At 38.6% G+C, this 19,516-nt stretch overlaps 1 long non-coding RNA gene across 2 annotated transcripts; it reads left to right on the top strand.

The window, feature by feature from the left end:
- The first annotated feature begins 1,391 nt into the window (after positions 1-1,391).
- Positions 1,392-8,247, top strand: LOC137813899 (uncharacterized). Of its 2 annotated transcripts, XR_011081520.1 has the most exons (3): positions 1,400-2,692; positions 2,805-3,823; positions 8,016-8,247. It is a non-coding gene; the product is annotated as an uncharacterized lncRNA (long non-coding RNA). The 2 variants fall into 2 exon arrangements; XR_011081519.1 differs by lacking the exon at positions 8,016-8,247 and having other exon boundaries at positions 1,392-2,692; positions 2,805-4,108.
- The last annotated feature ends 11,269 nt before the right edge of the window (positions 8,248-19,516 follow it).

Below are 19,516 nucleotides of genomic sequence, written 5' to 3'. Positions count from 1 at the left end.
AATATACGACTGAGGAAAACGAAACCTTCCATATTTGATTCCACCCAAAACAGAAGAATGAGAATGTATCTACCCTAAACAATATAACAATGTTTTTCATTTATTTATGTGCCAGCTGGAACTAATTTCCATTATTGTAAATATTTAATAGCGGTTAGCCATAGTTAAAATAAGTGTAATTTCAAATCATTTTTTTAGTTCTCATATATAGTTATATCCGTAAAATTCTTTTATCAAATCTTATGCAGTTAATAACTATATAATAAAGAAATTTTATTAATTTAATAATAAAATGATAACTTCATGTTAGAGATCTCACATCGACTAGAGATTAGAACATTTTATTGTATATAAGTGGGTGCAAACCTCACCCCATGAGCTGGTTTTATGGGGTTGAGTTAGGCTTAAAGTCCACTTTGTAATATGGTATCAGACTCATTTCCAGTTTATCCTAGCAAGTGCTTGTGTTGGGCTTATCGTGCCACCCGCTATCAGACCACCCATAATATATAGTCTCACGCACGAGTTGGCAGTCTCGGCGTGAGGGGGGGTGTTGGAGATCCCACATCGACTAGAGATTTAGACATTTCATTGTATATAAGTGGGTGCAAACCTCACCCCATGAGCCCCGGTTTTATGAGGCTTAAAGTCCACTTTGTAATACTTCATCTTATCATAATTATTAATATTAATTTTTTTATTAAAATTAAATAACAATAAGAAAGTAATTAAATTATATATTTTAATATATGTCAAAATTTTGCATTATAAGTGAAATGTCAAATAGTTTCACATAAATTTTATATAGATGATTTATTTGAATGAAATTTTATATTCAATTGAAAAGTATTGGACATGGTAATATTTGGTAAAACTTACAATAGGTGTAATTGGATCTCTTCATATTATAGATAGATAAATATAGTAACCGTGATCATCAACATGTTTTATTTTAAGATGGAATACTTCAATTTATTCAACTGGTGAAAATAAATAAAGTACAGCAGCAACTATACAAATTGAATTTGATTATTAATAGGTTAATTTCATGCTTTGTCTTTATAAATGATATATAAATATTTACTTCAAAGAGCAATGAACACATTACGCATCATGTTAGCCTTTTGTTACTGCTTATACTAAATTAGGATTACCATAAAAAAACTTCTCTGCCTTCATTTATAGGTATAAGTGGGTCATGGCCTTATAATATTAATAAAATAAAATATTTTAAACTGAAAATAAATAATAATAATAATAATAATAATAATAATAATAATAATAATAATAATAATGATGACAGACTTTTCAAGTAGTAGCATGGTTCTATCCTATTACAAAATCTTTCATCCAATTGGGTTGCTTTTTGGCCTTGTACTTGTATATGGACCCAATCTAACATTACTATCCGACCCCAAAAGCACTTTGTCCTCAAAGTGGAGCCTTGGGGTCAGTTGGGCCGTTGGTGGGTAAGTGGGTTGGAGTAGGCCTGCGTGAGCATTGTTTTGGTTATGGGATGCGATGTATTGGGAATGGCGCGGGGGTGCAGCTAAAGTAGGGCTCTTTGACGGTATGGGCTCTAGTGCAAATTTAGTGTTTTGGTGTGTGATGCTTTGGTGTTGGGGTGGGAGTGTAGAGCTAATTTGGGTCGTGAAGGATGTGTTGGGTTGGTTATAGATGTTGGGTTATTGGGGTTTGTGGGTTGGGTTGCGGTTAAATTAGGGTTGTAGGGAGGGGCGTCATTGTGGGATTAGGGTTTGGCAAGGGTGCAACGTTAATTTGGACCTTGATGGGTCAGTTTGCAGGTGCATTAGGGAAGTGGAAGGTTGTAGTCGTTGCAGAATTAGGGTTAGGAATGGTTGGTGCGTTTTGAATGTTGGTGTTGGGCTCGAGGCTTGGGGCAACCGCACCGCCTACAAGTGGGACGCGTGGCGCGCGGCCTATGAGCTCTTGCAGGAGGCGTGTTTAGGTCATTATGAGACGTGGAAGGGCTCTTTTGGGGCGCGTGTGCGTGAGGCTCGAGGTTAGGTAAGTTTGTGCCAGCTGTGAGTGGAACACCTGGTGTGTGCGCATTGGTCTCCATGTCCGGTGAGTTCAGATACTTCTGACTAGGGTTTTCAGTTGAGTTAAGTGTTGATGGAAGGGAAAAATCAATGGATTCAGTAGCGGGAAAAATGGGCTCCCCAACTGACCCTTTGAATGGTCTTAAAAGTGAAACATGGAAGACTGGGTGGACATGAGCGGACTCCGGTAACTGGAGTTTGTAAGCCACGACTCCGACGCGACGGAGGACTCTGTATGGCCCTATATAACGCGAACCCAACTTTTGATTTGGGCATCGAGTTAACGAGTGTTGTCGATAGGGATGCAGGCGCACCCACACCCACTCGTCGGCGTCAAAGGAGCGGTCGATGCGATGGCGATTGGCTTGGTCGCCAATGCGCTAGCGTGCGCGGCGCAAATGTTCCCGAAGGACATGGACGATAACGATGTGCTCCATCAGCATCTCTTGAATGGTGGTTCCCGCGTTTGGTATGTTAACGACGTCGACGATGGTGGGTGGTTGTCGACCGTATAACGCATGGAACAGGGAGGTTCCGATCGCCGAATGGTATGTGGTATTTTGCCACAACTCTGCCAAGTTCAGATATTGATACCACTTCTTAGGTTGGTTACCCACGAAGCATCTCAGGTAAGCTTCAAATCCGCGGTTTAACACCTCTGTTTGGCCATCAGTTTGAGGGTGGTAAGACAAACTGAAATTTAACGTTTTTCCTTGTGCCTTGAACAAATGTTGCCAAAAGGTACTCACAAACAAGGGGTCTCTATCTGAAACAATGGATTTGGGTAGTCCATGAAGGCGACATATCTCCACAGAAAAACGTTTGGCTAGCTGTTGGGCAGTGAAGTGCATAGGAAGGGCTATAAATTGAGCATATTTTGAGTCGATCGCAAACAACCCAAATGACCGAGTGCCCGGCCGAACATGGAAGGTGAGTTATAAAGTCCATTGATATTTCTTCCCATACCTGTTTTGGAATCGGTAGTGGTTGTAATAACCCCTGAGTTTTGGTTGGCATGTATTTGTTTTCTTGATATATGGAGCATTGTTGGATGAAATGGTGGACGTCTCTTGTCCATTTCAGCCAATAAAAAGAAGCAGTTATGCGCTTAAGAGTGGGTTTAATGCTGGAATGGCCATCAGGGGAAGCGTGGAATTCGGTCATGATTCGGTGGCGGAAGTCATTCACTGTTGGCACAAAAATCTTGTGGCGGAAGAATAATAACCCCTGGGTAGTGGAGAAAAGGTTCAGTTGTGTTTGACTGTAGGTGCATGCTTGGATCACTGACTGACCTTCTACGGTTGCAAGATAATGTTGGAGGTCGCGAACAAGCTCAGAAATGGGCGATGATAGAGCAAGCAGTATGGTTGAGTGATCCTCACTCTGTCTTGAAAGAGCGTCAGCCACTGCATTCTCCTTCCTAGGTCTGTAAACAATCTGAAAATCATACCCTTGTAATTTTATTGTCCATTTCTGTTGCTCGAGGGTTTGTATGATTTGGGAAAGTAGTGTGTTTAGGCTCTTTTGGTTTGTGATGATTTTGAAATGCTGACCTATGAGATATTGACACCATTTTTTTATGGATTCTGTAATGCCGTACATCTCGCATGCATAAACGGAGGAAGCTTAGAGTTTGGAACTCATTTTTTTTGCTGAAGAAGGCCAGCGGACGCCCTGATTGGTTAAGGACAGCTCCTACAGCCACCGCAAAAGCGTCTGTTTCTACCACAAAAGGAAGCTTCAAGTCGGGAATTTGTAGGGTAGGCACTTTTGCTATGTGTAATTTTAAATTTTCAAATGATTGTTGTGCGGGCTGAGAGCATGTAAATTTATGGTGTTGTAATAAGTCGGTGAGAGGAGCGGCGAGAGTGGCGTATTGCTTAATGAATTTTATGTAGAATCCGGTGAGGTCGAGGAAACCCCGTAATTCCGTGAGTGATCGTGGCTAAGGTTATTTGTGGATGGCCCTGGCCTTATCTGGGTCAGGGTGGACTCCTTAAGCATAAATTATATGACCTAAGTAACTGACTTTTGTGGTTGCGAAACTGCATTTGGAAAGCTTGGCAAAGAATTTTTTATTTTGTAATGCTGCCAATATAGTTTTTAGATGAACAATATGATCCTGCAAGTTTGGGCTATAAATCTAAATATTATAAAAAAAAACTAGGACAAACCGGCGGAGGTATGGTCTTAGTAGATCATTCATTGTTGTCTGAAAAGTAGAAGGAGCATTAGTTAAACTGTACCGTTCCGTCCCCAAGCGTTGACCAAAGTCAAAGTCAAAGTCAAAGCCAACGTATGGTGGGGCCCTCAAGGGACCCAAGGAAGAAAGTCAACGAATTGACCGCTTGAGGCGTCGCCAGGTTGGGGCATCGCTGAAGTAAGGCGTCGCCAGGTTAGGCGTCGCCAAAATAAGGTGTCGCCAGGTTGAAGCGTCGCTAGGTTAAGGCATGGCCCAGAGCAGTAACAAAGAGAAGAAAAATGTGGTTTCAAGGCCATAGTTCTAGTACCAGTAGGGAGTAACCTGACTCGTGAAGTACCCACGCCACCTCAGGGAGACCCCTGGGATAGATACGACCCATGAAAAGGTCATGCCCGGAGGTGAACCAGGGGCATGGTGCGAGATAAAGGTAGATACACTCATAGGGCGAGTGACTAGAGGTTGGGGTGCATGAGTTGGCACCCAGAAAGTCACCCCACGCGCTAGATGCACTTCGAGGAAAGATGATTCACACAAAGGAATAACCCTAAGTTGGGTTACGGCGCTGTGAGGCCCTCTACATAGAATAACGATCAAGTCAAAAGAACACGTGGCAATAAGCACGTGTTCATCAATGTTTTAGTGAAAGTTTGCCAAGGTACGCGTTAATTCAGTTAAGATTCGAACGTTCCAAGGGATATTTTTATACGCTTTCAATGCGCTTTAACGCGCTTTAAATGCAAAGAGGTATATAAAAAGGGGTCTTGGGACGTTTGAAAGGGATCCGAGTTTTGACCTAATTCTCACAGTTTACATAGAGCCAAAAACCCTAGTTGTTTCACGGCGCACCCACAGCGCGCACAGGCAATTAGGGCACACAGTACTAGCTATTCAGTATTTCGACCACCTTCAGAGCATCCTTTCACGGTGTTCCGATACGGAGGTGTGTCACCTTTGATGTTTCTCGCTAGCTGACTTGATCGTCGGAGTGCAAACGGCCGCGAGAACACCCTTTTGTTCACTTCTTTTCAGGTACTCACGAACGGAGCAGAACGAAGGTGCCCTAGCTCGTGAGGACAAGCCACGCATAAAAACGACCCTGGTCAACTGGCGGGAACATTTGGCGCCCACCGTGGGGCCGATATAAAACATCAGTCCCATTACACGGTTTTTCAGTTCCAGTTGCAGTTTCCAACCCAGTTCCAGTTCTCAAAACCCAGATAGTGAAGAGGGCTTCCGGAAACCACGAACATGAGACCCGCACGCGCTAGGAGTGAAGAGATGACCATGCAACAACTCATGGGCATGATGCAAGGGCTGCAAGAAGCAATGGTAATCGAAAGCGGAGCAAGAGCACATGCAGGTGGATCTCACAGCATCTCATGCGAGAAACGATGAGCTCCACCGCGCCAACGAGGAGCTACGCCGTGGATGGCGCGACGTAGACGAGCCTGAGATTGCCAACCCACCCAGAGAATTCTCAACACCATTCTCACAGGCGATCAGCAATCCCCAACACCTTCACGGGGCCCAAAGTAACCTTCACAGGGATGGAGGATCCTGAGGCGCACCTCACTGCGTTCCACACACAGATGATGCTGGTAGGCGGTTCTGATGCCGTAAGATGCAAGATCTTTATGAGCACTTTGACTGGGATGGCCATGGATTGGTTCATCAGCCTCCCAGAGGGTCACATCACGTCTTTCACGCAGCTCTCGCGGCTATTCAGAGAGCAGTATTTAGCCAACAGGGCCCCAGCCCCAGTTTCATAGGACCTATTCGACGTGAAGCAGTATCAAGGTGAAACCTTGAAAGAGTACATAAGCCGCTTCGGGGCGCAGGTGGTGAAGGTGGGTACCACAGACGAACCCATGATCGTGTACGCATTCAGGAAAGGGGTGTGTCCTGGGTCTTTCAGCAAGTCACTCAATCCCAGCCGCCCCAAGACTTTTGCTGAAGTAAGGCGTCGAGCGGTAGAACACATTGCCTCTGAGGGCGAGGCATACGAGAAGTGCACGACAGCTGCACCTACACGCCCAAGAGTGCAGATGCGCACACAACCCGCTAGGGTCCACGAGAAGCACAACAAAATGCTTTTGATGTTTTAAAAGAAAAATTGACTAATGCTCCCATTTTAGCCCTTCCTAATTTTGCTAAAACATTTGAGATTGAATGTGATGCTTCAAGTATAGGCATTGGGGTTGTTCTCCTTCAAGAGGGCCACCCCATAGCTTATTTTAGTGAGAAATTGAAAGTAAGTCATCTCAACTATTCCACTTATGATAAGGAATTGTATGCACTTGTTAGAGCTTTGTTTACTTGGCAACATTATCTTTTTCCTAAAGAGTTTGTGATTCATAGTGATCATGAATCTCTTAAATATTTGAAAAGCCAAAACAAACTTAACAAGAGGCATGCTAAGTGGGTGGAATTCCTTGAGCAATTTCCTTATGTGATCAAGCATAAGCAAGGCAAAAATAATGTTGTGGCCGATGCACTTTCTAGACGTTATGCCTTGCTAAATCTTTTGGGTTCTCAATTTCTTGGCTTTGATCACATTAAGGATCTTTATCATGATGACTTTGATTTTTCTCTTATCTATCAAGAGTGTATCAAAGGAGGACACAAAGATTTTTTTCTACATGATGGCTTTCTTTTTAAAGGAGAACGTCTTTGTGTTCCTCAAAGCTCCATTAGATTATCTCTTGTTAGAGAAGCACATGAGGGAGGATTAATGGGTCATTTTGGGGTTGCAAAAACTTTGGATGTGTTGCATGAACATTTCTTTTGGCCTCATATGCATAAACATGTTCATAGTTTGTGTGAAAAATGCATAGCTTGCCGTAAAGCTAAATCTAGATTGCATCCCCATGGTTTATATACTCCTCTTCCTATCCCTTCAATGCCTTGGGTTGACATTTCTATGGATTTCATCTTAGGATTACCCAAGACATCAAAGGGAAAGGATTCCATTTTTGTGGTCGTGGATCGTTTTTCAAAGATGGCTCACTTTATTCCTTGCTACAAAGTGGATGATGCATGTCATATTGCAAACCTCTTCTTTCAAGAAGTGGTTCGTTTGCATGGTATTCCTAGAACTATTGTGTCCGATAGGGATTCCAAGTTCTTGAGTCACTTTTGGAAGACCTTGTGGGGTAAGCTTGGTACTAAACTTTTATTTTCTACCACTTGTCACCCACAAACCGATGGTCAAACCGAAGTGGTAAATAGAACTTTGGGACAAATGTTGAGATGCTTTATTTCCAGGAATCCTAAAGTTTGGGAGAATTTACTACCACATGTTGAATTTGCTTATAATAGTGTAGTAAATTCTACCACCTCACATTCTCCTTTTGAGGTTGTCTATGGGTTTAATCCCTTAACACCTCTTGATCTTCTTCCTATTCCCATACTTGATGATGTCTTGTGCAAAGATGGGGATGAAAAGGCTTCTTTTGTGAAAAATTTGCATAAAGACATCAAGTTGAGAATTGAGAAGAAGGTTGGCAAGTATGCTGAACTTGCCAACAAAAGGAGAAAAACATTGTTATTTGATGAAGGTGATTGGGTTTGGCTTCATTTGAGGAAAGATTGTTTTCCTACTCAAAGGAAGTCCAAACTAATGCCTCGTGATGATGGACCTTTCCAAGTCCTAAAGAGGATTAATGACAATGCTTATGAGTTAGATATGCCTCATACATACCTTGGTAGTCATACATTTAATATCAGTGATCTAACTCCTTTTTCTGTAGGTCTCCAGAATTCGTGGTCGAATTCTCTCCAACTCAGGGAGTATGATGGAGATCAAGATCAAGAAGAAATAGAGGCCGAAGATCAAGGACAAGAGGAGGTAGAGGCCGAAGTTGAAGAAGCTCAAGGAGACACTAGCTTACCTCAAAGGCTTACAAGGAGCAAGTTTAAGGAATTAGGAAGTAGTGGTAGATTGTTTTCTCTTTTTATAGTGTCTTTTGTATAAAAAGTAGAATGTTTAATACATAGTTTTTAGAAAGGTGCTTAGAGGGAAACATTAGATACCTCTCTTGTAAAGCATCTTTAAGCTTTAGTTTAGAATTTTCTAGAAGGTGACTCTTCATAAGTCACTATAAGCGTTAGATTAGGAGACTCTTGGGTAGCTTGTGGTACAAGCTTTATTAAGCTCATGACAGGCCCTTGCTCCTATAAAAGGAGGGCTTGGGTCCTTCTAAATTCAGAATTGGAATTTGTAGTAACAAAACTCTCCCAAATTGGTGATTGAGTGTAGTGAGAACTTGTTTTCTCCTCTTCCTAGTCTCATCTTGAGTACCTTGGTTCTCTCAAGTGGCGACAATTCACACTTATCTTGGAGCATTCACACTTCAAGTGGCGTGTTCATCAACCAAGAACTACAACCACATAAGTCTTCTTTCTTCTCCATCTATTTCTTCCATTTCCGTGCTCATATGAACTCTTAAACATGTCTTAGGTTCCTTTCTTGCAATTTTATTCGGTGCTTTAGCTTTAAATCATGTTTTGTTCGGTTCATCTTCTCCTTTGCTGGAAATAATCGGTTCTTCTTCATTTTCCATTGGTTTGTTCGGTGCATTTCAATTGTTACGCAATTTAATTGGTTCAAATGCATTCTTACATCTTTTAATCGGTTCAATTGACAAGAAATGGGACTTCCATGTGAGCTTTGGTGTTTAGCGCAAGTTTTGGTGAGTTCTTGAAACATAGAACATTGATCCATTTCTATAAAAGTGCCTATTCAATCTCCAACTCAAGTTGATTCCATAAAATGTCAAAGAATCATCTATATCTTGCTATTGGAATCATATCAACAAGTCCATTTACGCTCAATCAAGGTCAACAAAGCTAATCTGTGATTAGGAGCTAGGTAATGCAGCCTTAAATGCGATCCAACTCCTTAACCTGGCCAAATAAGGAAAGTCCACCAAAGGTAATATAAATAGCACATAATCCAATAATCAGGTATGTCATCATGTACCGTGCTCTGAGAACCGAGTATAGAACGTCTTTACTTACTTGAGCATCGAAGTGTCTTTTGTAGGTACCCTCCGAGTTTGGATTACGAGAAGACCGAGAGCCGAGGCTAGGAAGGAAGAGCGGGGAATTTGCAAGGCAGGGAGTTGAAGGACGGTACAACCAACCGATAGAAGGAGATATAAGGAATCCTCTTAATATTTCTCTAGGTCCCAACTCTCACACAAGAACAGATCATTATTTTCTTCTCTAGGGAAAGTTATGGAGATAGAAATAAATGAAAAGTACATGAGTCTTAAATCTTTTACTTAAAGACATTGAAGATGTTAGAACACATAAATTTGTATTATTAGCAGCAACAAAAGGTTAATTACTAAACCTATTACTTAACTAATCCAGACATAATTAATTATGAACCTTATTGATTATGTTGTTTGTAGGGTTTAATTCCACAATTTGAGGAGATCTTAGAAGGTAATGAACATAGCTTTTTATGTATATATCAATTTTACAGAGAAAAAAAAAAAAAAAAAAAAAGTGGTGGGATATTATTAATGAATTTGAGGACGGGGACTACTAGGCTACCTATGTTGAGGCATGAGATGAAAAATGCAACAAATCAAGCATATCACCATTAGTTGTTGACTAGAATTTTATTTCAAAACTAGTGTAAGTATTCATTTACTTTTAATCCCAAAATGTAATAATGTGTTGATGAATAAGTTAGTGGAAGAATTCAACAAGTGTTAGGAAAAAATCGTACTCACCATTTTTTAGTGGCTTAGAGTGTATGTCATGGACATATTTGCCATATTAAAAGAAAAACACTACTAGAAATTGTTAATTTATTTACCAACTATTGCCTACAAATTTCATGTATTACCTACGAATTTCAAGAGTAGGTAAACACATTTTTTCTTGTACAGAAGGTTGCTAAGTATGAAGGCAATATTATGTCAATACCAAGAAAAAAAGTCGGATCAAGAGATAGAAAAAGTAGGAATTGGTTTGCTACATTGGATGGGCCTAAAAAATTTGAAGTATCCTATTTGATAAGTTTATTATGAATCTTGTTGGAATTCCATGTAGATGTAATAATGTTTCCATCACATTTAATTTAAGAGAACCCTATATCAAATGTTATAACAAAATAATACATCAAATTTATGGTCCTACTCATTGATCAACCATTAAAGTTGAAACCATTCTACCACATGTATAAGTAAGGTTTGAGTAGATTAAAAAAACTTAGGAGAAGGGACTCAAATGATGAAGTTGTTACAACAAAATTTAGAAAGACTGGCCCAAGGTGTTATGTAGTTGGTCACACTATTAGGCTATGTCCGGTACCCACACTTGAATTTGAGGAAGTGATTCACTTGCGAAGGAGCCAAGTATAGAAAGAAAAGAAAAGAAAAAATGCAACTACAATACTAAAGGTTGTCATCTTTTTATTCTTTTTGCAAATTGTGTATAAATTCCTCACTCTTGTTTACTATCATGCTTACTTAAAACCAATATGCAATGATACCAATTTGCAATTGTACCGACTAGTCCTCGGACGTCGTTGACTACTAGCAGATGTGGGCCACGTAAGCTGGGTCCCACGAGCGGCATGGACCAGTGCCTTGCAGACAGCACACCCAGGGTGTCGAGGAGTGGTCAGGCGTCGGTCACGTAAGCTGGGTCCCACCAGCGGTACGCCCAGAGTGCCTCGCAAATGGTATGCCCAGAGGATCGAGCAGTGGTCAAGCATCGGTCATCAGAATGTGCTGACATGTCCTCGGACATCGGCAACAGCGGAGCTGGGCCACAAGAGGTGGATCCCAGACAACACACCAGTTATCAGTTAAGGAGAAGCCTAGATCACGAGGGGGCCCATGCGTGTGGTGTGGATGACGCGTTCAGGCGTAACACAAGTAAAGAGCCACTGGAAGAGATAAAGCCCAAGAGGGTTACGTTCTGGGGGTAAACTGCATGCATGGCACGTGAACAACTAGGGCACTCCCAGGACGAATGGCCCCAGAGATTAGGTGCACAAGTTGGTACCCAGGTGGTCATCCCGTCAGAGGTTGCACTCCAGTAAGGTAGCCTTACGCACTAGATTGCCCGAAGAGTGGATGATAGTGGCACTAAGGCACACCTTCAGTAACCCTAATTGCGGCTAACGGAAACAGCAGAAATCCTAGAGTATATAAAGGGTAGTATCAAACCTAATAAGGTACGCAATTCTTACGCGAATACACACACAGATTACATAGAGAGTTTTTTACAGCTAAGTTTCGGTGTTTCCTAGCCCAGGACTGACTTGAGCGTCGGAGTGCAAATGGCCTCTAGGGCGCCCTTTGTCTTTACAATTTCAGGTGTTTGATCGTAGGAAAGCACGAACGAAGGCAGAGAGAATTGGGCGTGTGATCGTCGTAGACATACGAAGGCAATCGAGTCAACCGGCGGGAACAGCAATGAAAATCAAACTCTAAAAGCAACAAAGAGATAAGAGAACCTATTAGCAAAAACAAATCGAAGGAGTATATGTCAATGAGTAAGCTCAATAATAACAGAAGACTACCGATGAATAATCAAAGCTAATATATAGGATGTAGAGATTGGAGAAGTTGAACCTACTCAAAATACTCACCCTTAAAGTAAGACCAAATATTATATTAAGGGGAAACGTTAACAACTTTACTAGAAAATAATTTATATTAAATAAAAATAAAAAATAATTAATTGTTATATTAACTAAATTAGATACTATTTTAAAGATTAATAAAAATTGAGATATCTAAATTAATTTTTATTATTGATAAATAGATTTTAAATTAGTATCTAATTAGTTAATAATTATTTAGATTTAAAACTAGTAGTTAAAACCTAGTTAGTTAATTAAATATCAATTTAAAAATTATTTATCAATAATATAAACTAATTTAGATACTAATAAGTTTTTTAGTATCTAAAATAGTATCTAATTTAATTTATATAATAATTAATTATTTTTTGTCTTTCAATTTAATTTCTATTTAATGATTTTCTTGTATTAGAAGTGTTGGTTCCTTTTTAAAAAAAAATATACCATTATGAACTTAAATTAGATATTTAATATTTAAATTGTAGTTTAGATTTTTTTCTCCATAAAAGAGATGAATATTTTAACATTGTTGTTCATCTTTCTAGGACTACCTATATTTATTTGCAAAAAATATAGTTTTTTTTTCCTTTATTCAGCATAATAATGAATCTATTGGTGTCATCCTGTTCTTTAGGAAAAAGCTCAGAAAAAGTGTCAGTAGTAATCATATTATTGGCATGGGATGTCCAATTGGTGAATTTGTAGCCAGGAGGGAACCCATGCTTTTTATAACAGGTGTCAACAGTGTGGCCAAGACGATTACAAAAAGTGCAGACTTTTATAGTAAAAGAAAACTTTGAGGTTTTAACATTACCAGAAGGAAAACCCACTTTGCGAAAACAAACAGCCTCAGTATGACCATATTTACCACAAAAATTGCATGTAATAGTGTGACTACTAAGACTATGAAGACTAGGGTTTTCATTAAACATTGCCTAAAAGATTTTTAAAACCAATCAAGATTTTGAAAGAGAACAGAAAAAAAAAAAAAAACCAAGAACAGCAAAGAGGGAAATAAAAATCAGAGAGAAGCGCAGCAGAACTCTTCATTCGAAGAGCTCTGATACCATATTACAGTAAATGAAGATGAATATTCCTTGTCTGATGTGATGCTTTAATGTAGCGTACGTAATCGCACGTAATCGTAATGAAGAAAGAGAGGTTTTGATGAACCCTAATTGTAGAGAAAAATAAATATAAAAAAAACTTTTATTCACTTGTATATTAGAGAGTAAAATACATGGTGTATATATAAGAAAAAGATTAAGACCTAGCTGAAACAGAAAAGGAAAGTTGAGTCAAACAAACAAAGCCCAATAATTTAAAATAGAAAATTAAATATATTAACACTAATGGCCTTAACTTTCTCACAACATTTAAAAACAAATGGAATATTAAAGTATTGAACAAAACCAGCTCCAATAAAAATTGTTCTTCATTATAATTTAAATATATTCATCTAATAAATCATAGGAGAACTTTACTCATTTATGCTCTCAGTGGTTCAGTAACCAGTTTTACAGATTACACATGAACTGTTTTTGGATTCTGGTCTGAGGGAGGACCAGGTGGCCAAAATACGTATAAATGAATAGAAAAGGAAGCTTTTCAGATGTAGTGAACCTTGTTGCCACCACACCATAATGTTGGGAAAAACAGGTAATTTTTCCACTAAAACAGAACCCTAACAGAGCTACCCGACAAATAATATTGAATAAATAAAGCGGAATAATAAAAGAGATAAAGAGGAAAAAACACACCAGAAAATTGTTAACAGAGTTCGGCCAATTTAGCCTAATCTCCGAGCACAGCAAAAACAGCTCACTTTTATTATTATGGGAGAAGATATTACAAATTGGGATATATAACAGTGAAGGAGGAGAGTTTAATTTATAACCCTCAAACCTCCTTCCCAAACAATGAACCCACCGATGTGGGACTTGGGATTAAGCCAAAATCAACAAATCTCCACCTTGACTTCATTTCAAGTCCCACCTAAAACAAATCTTCTCAAAACATAACAAAAACAAACTTTACAGTGCTTCAAATTTGCGCCTCCGGGCGCCAACTTCAAATGTGCAAGATATTAACCAAGTCTAAACAGTGTTCAAACTTGGTCCTTGTAACCACCTTGGTGAGCATATCTGCAGGATTCTCCGTAGTGTGAATCTTCAGGAGAACAATCTCCTCTTCTTCGAGAATCTCACGCACAAAGTGATAACGAACATCAATGTGCTTCGTCCGTGCATGAAAGACTTGATTCTTTGCTAAATGAATAGCACTCTGACTGTCAGAATATAACTCAAGTTGTTTCTAACCAACTCCCAAGTCTTTAAGCAACCCATGAAGCCAAATTGCTTCCATCACAGCCTCTATAATCGCCATATACTCTGCCTCTGTCGTAGACAAAGCCACCGTAGACTGCAAGGTAGACTTCCAACTAACTGGCGCTTTTGCTAAAGTGAACAAATAGCTAGTTGTAGATCGTCGCTTATCCAAATCACCTGCATAATCAGAATCACAATATCCAACTATGCATTGACCAAGTGATTCATCTTGCTCAAATGTCAATCCAACATCTAAGGTATTTTGGAGGTACCATAGAATCCATCTCACAGCTTGCCAATGACCCTTGCCCGGATCATGCATGTACCTGCTAACAACACTCACAGCCTGTGAAATATCTGGTCTCGTACACACCATTGCATACATCAAGCTTCCAACTACATTTGCATATGGGACTTTCGCCATGTATTCTCGTTCTTCATCAGTCGTCGGAGATAAACGGCTACTCAATTTCAAATGAGGAGCAAGTGGGGTACTTACAGGTTTTGTATCTTCGTGTATACCAAAACGTTGTAGTACCTTCTGCAAATACTGCTTCTGTGACAGCCAAAGTTTTCCCCTCTCTCTGTCCCTGTTTATCTCCATGCCGAGAATCTTCTTGGCTTCCCCCAAATCCTTCATCTCGAACTCTTTACTCAACTGAGCCTTTAGCCTATCAATCTCAACTTGGCTCTTTGCTGCAATCAGCATATCATCAACATATAAGAGTAAGTAAATGTAGGAACCATCTTCAAGTCTGCGCAAATACACACAGTGATCATATTTGCTTCTCTTGTACTTCTGATCCTTCATGAACTTATCAAATTGTTTGTACCACTGTCTCAGAGATTGTTTCAGTCCGTACAACGATTTGCTAAGTTTACAAACCCAATCTTCTTTACCATCAACCTTGTATCCTTCTGGTTGAGTCATATAGATTTCCTCCTTCAAATCACCGTGTAGGAACGCGGTCTTTACATCAAGTTGAGCAAGCTCCAAATTCATCTGTGATACCAAGGTCAACAAAATTCGAATGGAGGAATGTTTAACAACTGGAGAAAATACCTCATTATAATCAATTCCCTCCCTCTGAGCAAAGCCTTTAGCAACCAACCTTGCCTTGTAGCGAACATCTTCTTTATTAGAAAATCCTTCTTTCTTTGCAAATACCCATTTGCACTCAATTCCTTCTTACCTTTTGGTAATTGTGTCAGCTTCCACGTCTTGTTTTTCTTCAAAGACTGCATCTCCTCTTCCATCGCACCTGCCCAATTACCACTCTCTGAACTCAGAATGGCTTCTGGGTAAGTGGATGGAATGTCATCAACAACTGGAAGTGCATAGGCAACCATATCCATGAAACGAGCAGGCTTCTGAATATCTCGTCTTTGTCTTCTAACTGCAATTGGCGCTGATTGTTGTTGAGATTCTTGGGTAGGAACCTCTTCCTCATCTGACTCTTCTTCTGCCATAGGAGAGTCACTTGTAGTATCTCGTGTTGGGATCACCACTGTCTGCTCAAACTCCACCTGCTTCCGAACACACTCCACCTGTTGCAGAGTACTATCAGCTCCTTCTGGATTTACCTTCTTTAACATGGAAGATTCATCAAAGGTAACATCCCTGCTGATAATCGTCTTCTTTGCCTCTAGACACCACAAACGGTATCACTTCACTCCAGGACTAAAGCCCATGAAAAGAGCCTTCTTTGCCCGTGGATCCAACTTTGATTCAATCACATGATTATATGCAATAGAACCAAAAACATGCAAAGAATCATAATCAGTTGCAGGTTTTCCAGACCATACCTCTAACGGGGTTTTGCCATCTATAGCAGATGATGGCAAACGATTAACGAGATGTTGAGCGTATGTCACAGCCTCAGCCCAAAACTTTCTGCCTAACTCAGCATTAGACAGCATACAACGAAGTTTCTCTACAAGTGTCTTGTTCATACGCTCTGGCACCCCATTCTGCTGTGGTGTTTTTCTAACAGTGAAGTGTCGAACTATGCCACAATCTTGGCATACCTTCAGGAATGGATCACTCTTGTATTCTCCTCCATTATCTGTTCGGAGAACCTTAATCTTCCTTCCTGTCTGGTTTTCAACTTGAGCTTTCCACTTAAGGAAAATTTCAAGCACATCATTTTTGTTCTCCATGGTAAACACCCAAACTCTCCTGGAAAAATCATCAACAAAAGTGACAAAATAATGCCTACCTCCAATTGACAGAGTCTTGGCAGGTCCCCACACATCTGAATGCACATAATCCAAAATACCCTTGGTATTGTGAATTGCAGTGCCAAACTTCACTCTTCGTTGTTTTCCCAGAACACAATGCTCACAAAATTCAAGTTTGCAAGTCTTCGTACCTTTCAACAATCCCTGCTTGGCAAGAATTTGCAAGGATTTCTCTCCAGCATGTCCCAACCTCATATGCCACAGCTTCGTTGCCTCAGCATCCTTCTTAGTGCTAGAAGTTGTTGCCGCTACTGTCCCCACCACTGTACTACCTTGGTAGTAATACAGATTGTTCTTCCTCACACCTTTCATCATCACCAGTGCTCCTGAAGTTGCTTTAAGAATTCCATCTCGCATCGTCACAACTAGGCCTTTAGATTCTAAAGCCCCCAATGAGATGAGATTCTTCTTCAACTTTGGCACGTACCGTACATCCCACAAAATTCTGGTGGATCCATCATGATTCCGCAGCTTGATTGAACCTATCCCGACTGTCTTACATGGATTATCATTACCCATGTAAACAACCCCGCCATCGAGTTCTTGAAAATCAAAGAACCATTCTCGAATGGGACACATATGATAGGTACAACCTGAATCCAATATTCACTCATCTGGATGCAATGATGCTGAAAGCGAGACAATCAACACATTACTTTTGCTTTCTGCAACATTTGCATCTTGCAGAGCCTTCCCTTCTTGATCTTTATTTGCCATTACAGACTCACAATATAATATTCAATATTACAAATAATTTCAAACAACCCAAGGGCGAACCTTCGGCTCTTGATACCACTTGTTGGGAAAAACTGGTAATTTTCCCACTAAAACAGAACCCTAACAGAGCTACCCGACAAATAATATTGAATAAATAAAGCGGAATAATAAAAGAGATAAAGAGGAAAAAAACAGACCAGAAAATTGTTAACGGAGTTCGGCCAATTTAGCCTAATCTCCGAGCACAGCAAAAACAGCTCACTTTTATTATTATGGGAGAAGATATTACAAATTGAGATATATAACAGTGAAGGAGGAGAGTTTAATTTATAACCCTCAAACCTCCTTCCCAAACAATGAACCCACAGATGTGGAACTTGGGATTAAGCCAAAATCAACACATAAACCATAACAAACACCACAAAATCCAAAGCTTTCTTATGTTCCATTTTCAATATCTATGTAACTTCTTTTCTGTATTATGATTTTCTTTTATATGTGTTTATACATAATATTATTCATCTTATATGTGTTTATAGTCTCTTATCAGATTTGTAAAAACATCCTATATACCCTTCCTCACCTCCTTCTTTTACTCCTTTCCCCAACAATGTATACTTTAAAAAGCTAGCTTATAAAAATATTTTCTGAAATAAAAAAAATCAAACGTATATTAACATAATATTAATTTAGTTAAATATTTAAAATATATTAATGCATTGAATAATATGAATCAAACAAAAGTTTCACCTCTAGCTACAGATTTGGTGATTATAACTAGGGTATATGGAAAAGCTAGCCTAGCATCTAGATTCTGGCTACTTCAAACTACTACAAGGAAGCACTGATATATCTACCAAAAATGGAATAAAGTATCAATTATTCAGTAGAAGAAAGGAAACTAAAAGAAATATAAAATACCAACTTTCAAAAAAAAAATGTAATTTAAGAACTTGAAGGGGATTTTTGTATTTAAAAGCAATTCTCTGGACCGTCACATAAAGACTTAAGATATTCAAATTTACAGTCCCCTTACAACAAATCACAACTAGATGATCTCCAAAAGAACATAGCTAGACATATAATTTATCTGTTTACACACCCAATAAACAGTACAAATAAAATAAGAACTTCACAAACCTTGCACACGACAAATTTTTCACGCAATGAACTCGGTAGGTTAACTTCACAAACAACACACCCGACAAATTGATCAAACAATAACATTCTTATCCCCAAATCACACATTGATTGAATATAATAAAAACACCATATCATTTTATTAAACCTTAGCACGCAACAAAATTTTCAACAATCAATATCCTAGAAATCGAGAAAAAAAATGCAATACCCTAAATGAACACAAGCAAAGAGAAGAGACACCGGAAACGGTCCCTTATGTCCCTTCCCAAGTTAAGGAAAGCTTCGGAACTATTGTAAAAAAGAGAAGTGGGTTTGAGAGCAACCAACATAAAGCCCAACATGAGACAACCGAGGGGTGTGAGGAAGGTAATGGAGAGGTGAGCAAACCAAACCCACAAGCCCAAAAAAATCAATTAATATTAACATTCTTATTTATAATAATAATAATTATTATATTAATCACAATCCTATTCAGAAAAATATAATTACAATTATATTATTATTATATTAATATGAATAATACTACTAGTTATACTATTATTATTAGTAATAATAATAAATAATAAATATAATTATTATTTATACCAATTATTTTTTTTCTAAATATGTTTATTAATTAATATGAACTATTATTAGTGATATTAGTATTAATATTACTTTTATCTTCTTTTTTCAATTTTTCATTTTTTTTATAATTTTAATATTATAATTTTTTCTTTAATTATATCAAAAATTAATTAAAAAAATTACTTTTCTAATTTACTTCTAACTCATTTATTTGTATTTATCACCAAAATCTCTTTTTCGCAAACTGAAAGAATTTTTATTTCAATTTGGTGTAAGTTTTACAAATTTTAATTTCAAGTATAATTATATTGATTATTTTAATGTATAATATAAATGTTAATTTGATCGTTAATTCAGTAGTTAATTCAGTAGTAAAAGTTAACAATTTTATTAGTAAAAAATAATTTATTTTTTTTATCAGCAAATAATGAATTAAATTAAAGGGATACTTAAGGGGTATCCCAATCCTTATACAAAAAATCTTGTTTTTCCCTCTTACTCACTTAATATACAAGTATGTAGAGAAACTTAAACTTGCTTCCCTATTACTAGATATAAGCAATTGTAAGCTGGGAAGATTTTCTCAGAAGAACAGAAAACCAGCATCCCTGTGTTGCATCAGACCAGGAACCACCCTGCTGATCCT

Source organism: Phaseolus vulgaris, chromosome 1 (genome assembly GCF_000499845.2).
Source record: "Phaseolus vulgaris cultivar G19833 chromosome 1, P. vulgaris v2.0, whole genome shotgun sequence".
Lineage (NCBI taxonomy): Eukaryota > Viridiplantae > Streptophyta > Magnoliopsida > Fabales > Fabaceae > Phaseolus > Phaseolus vulgaris.
Note: the sequence above shows the minus strand (reverse complement) of the source record. Positions and strands in the feature narration are given on the sequence as shown.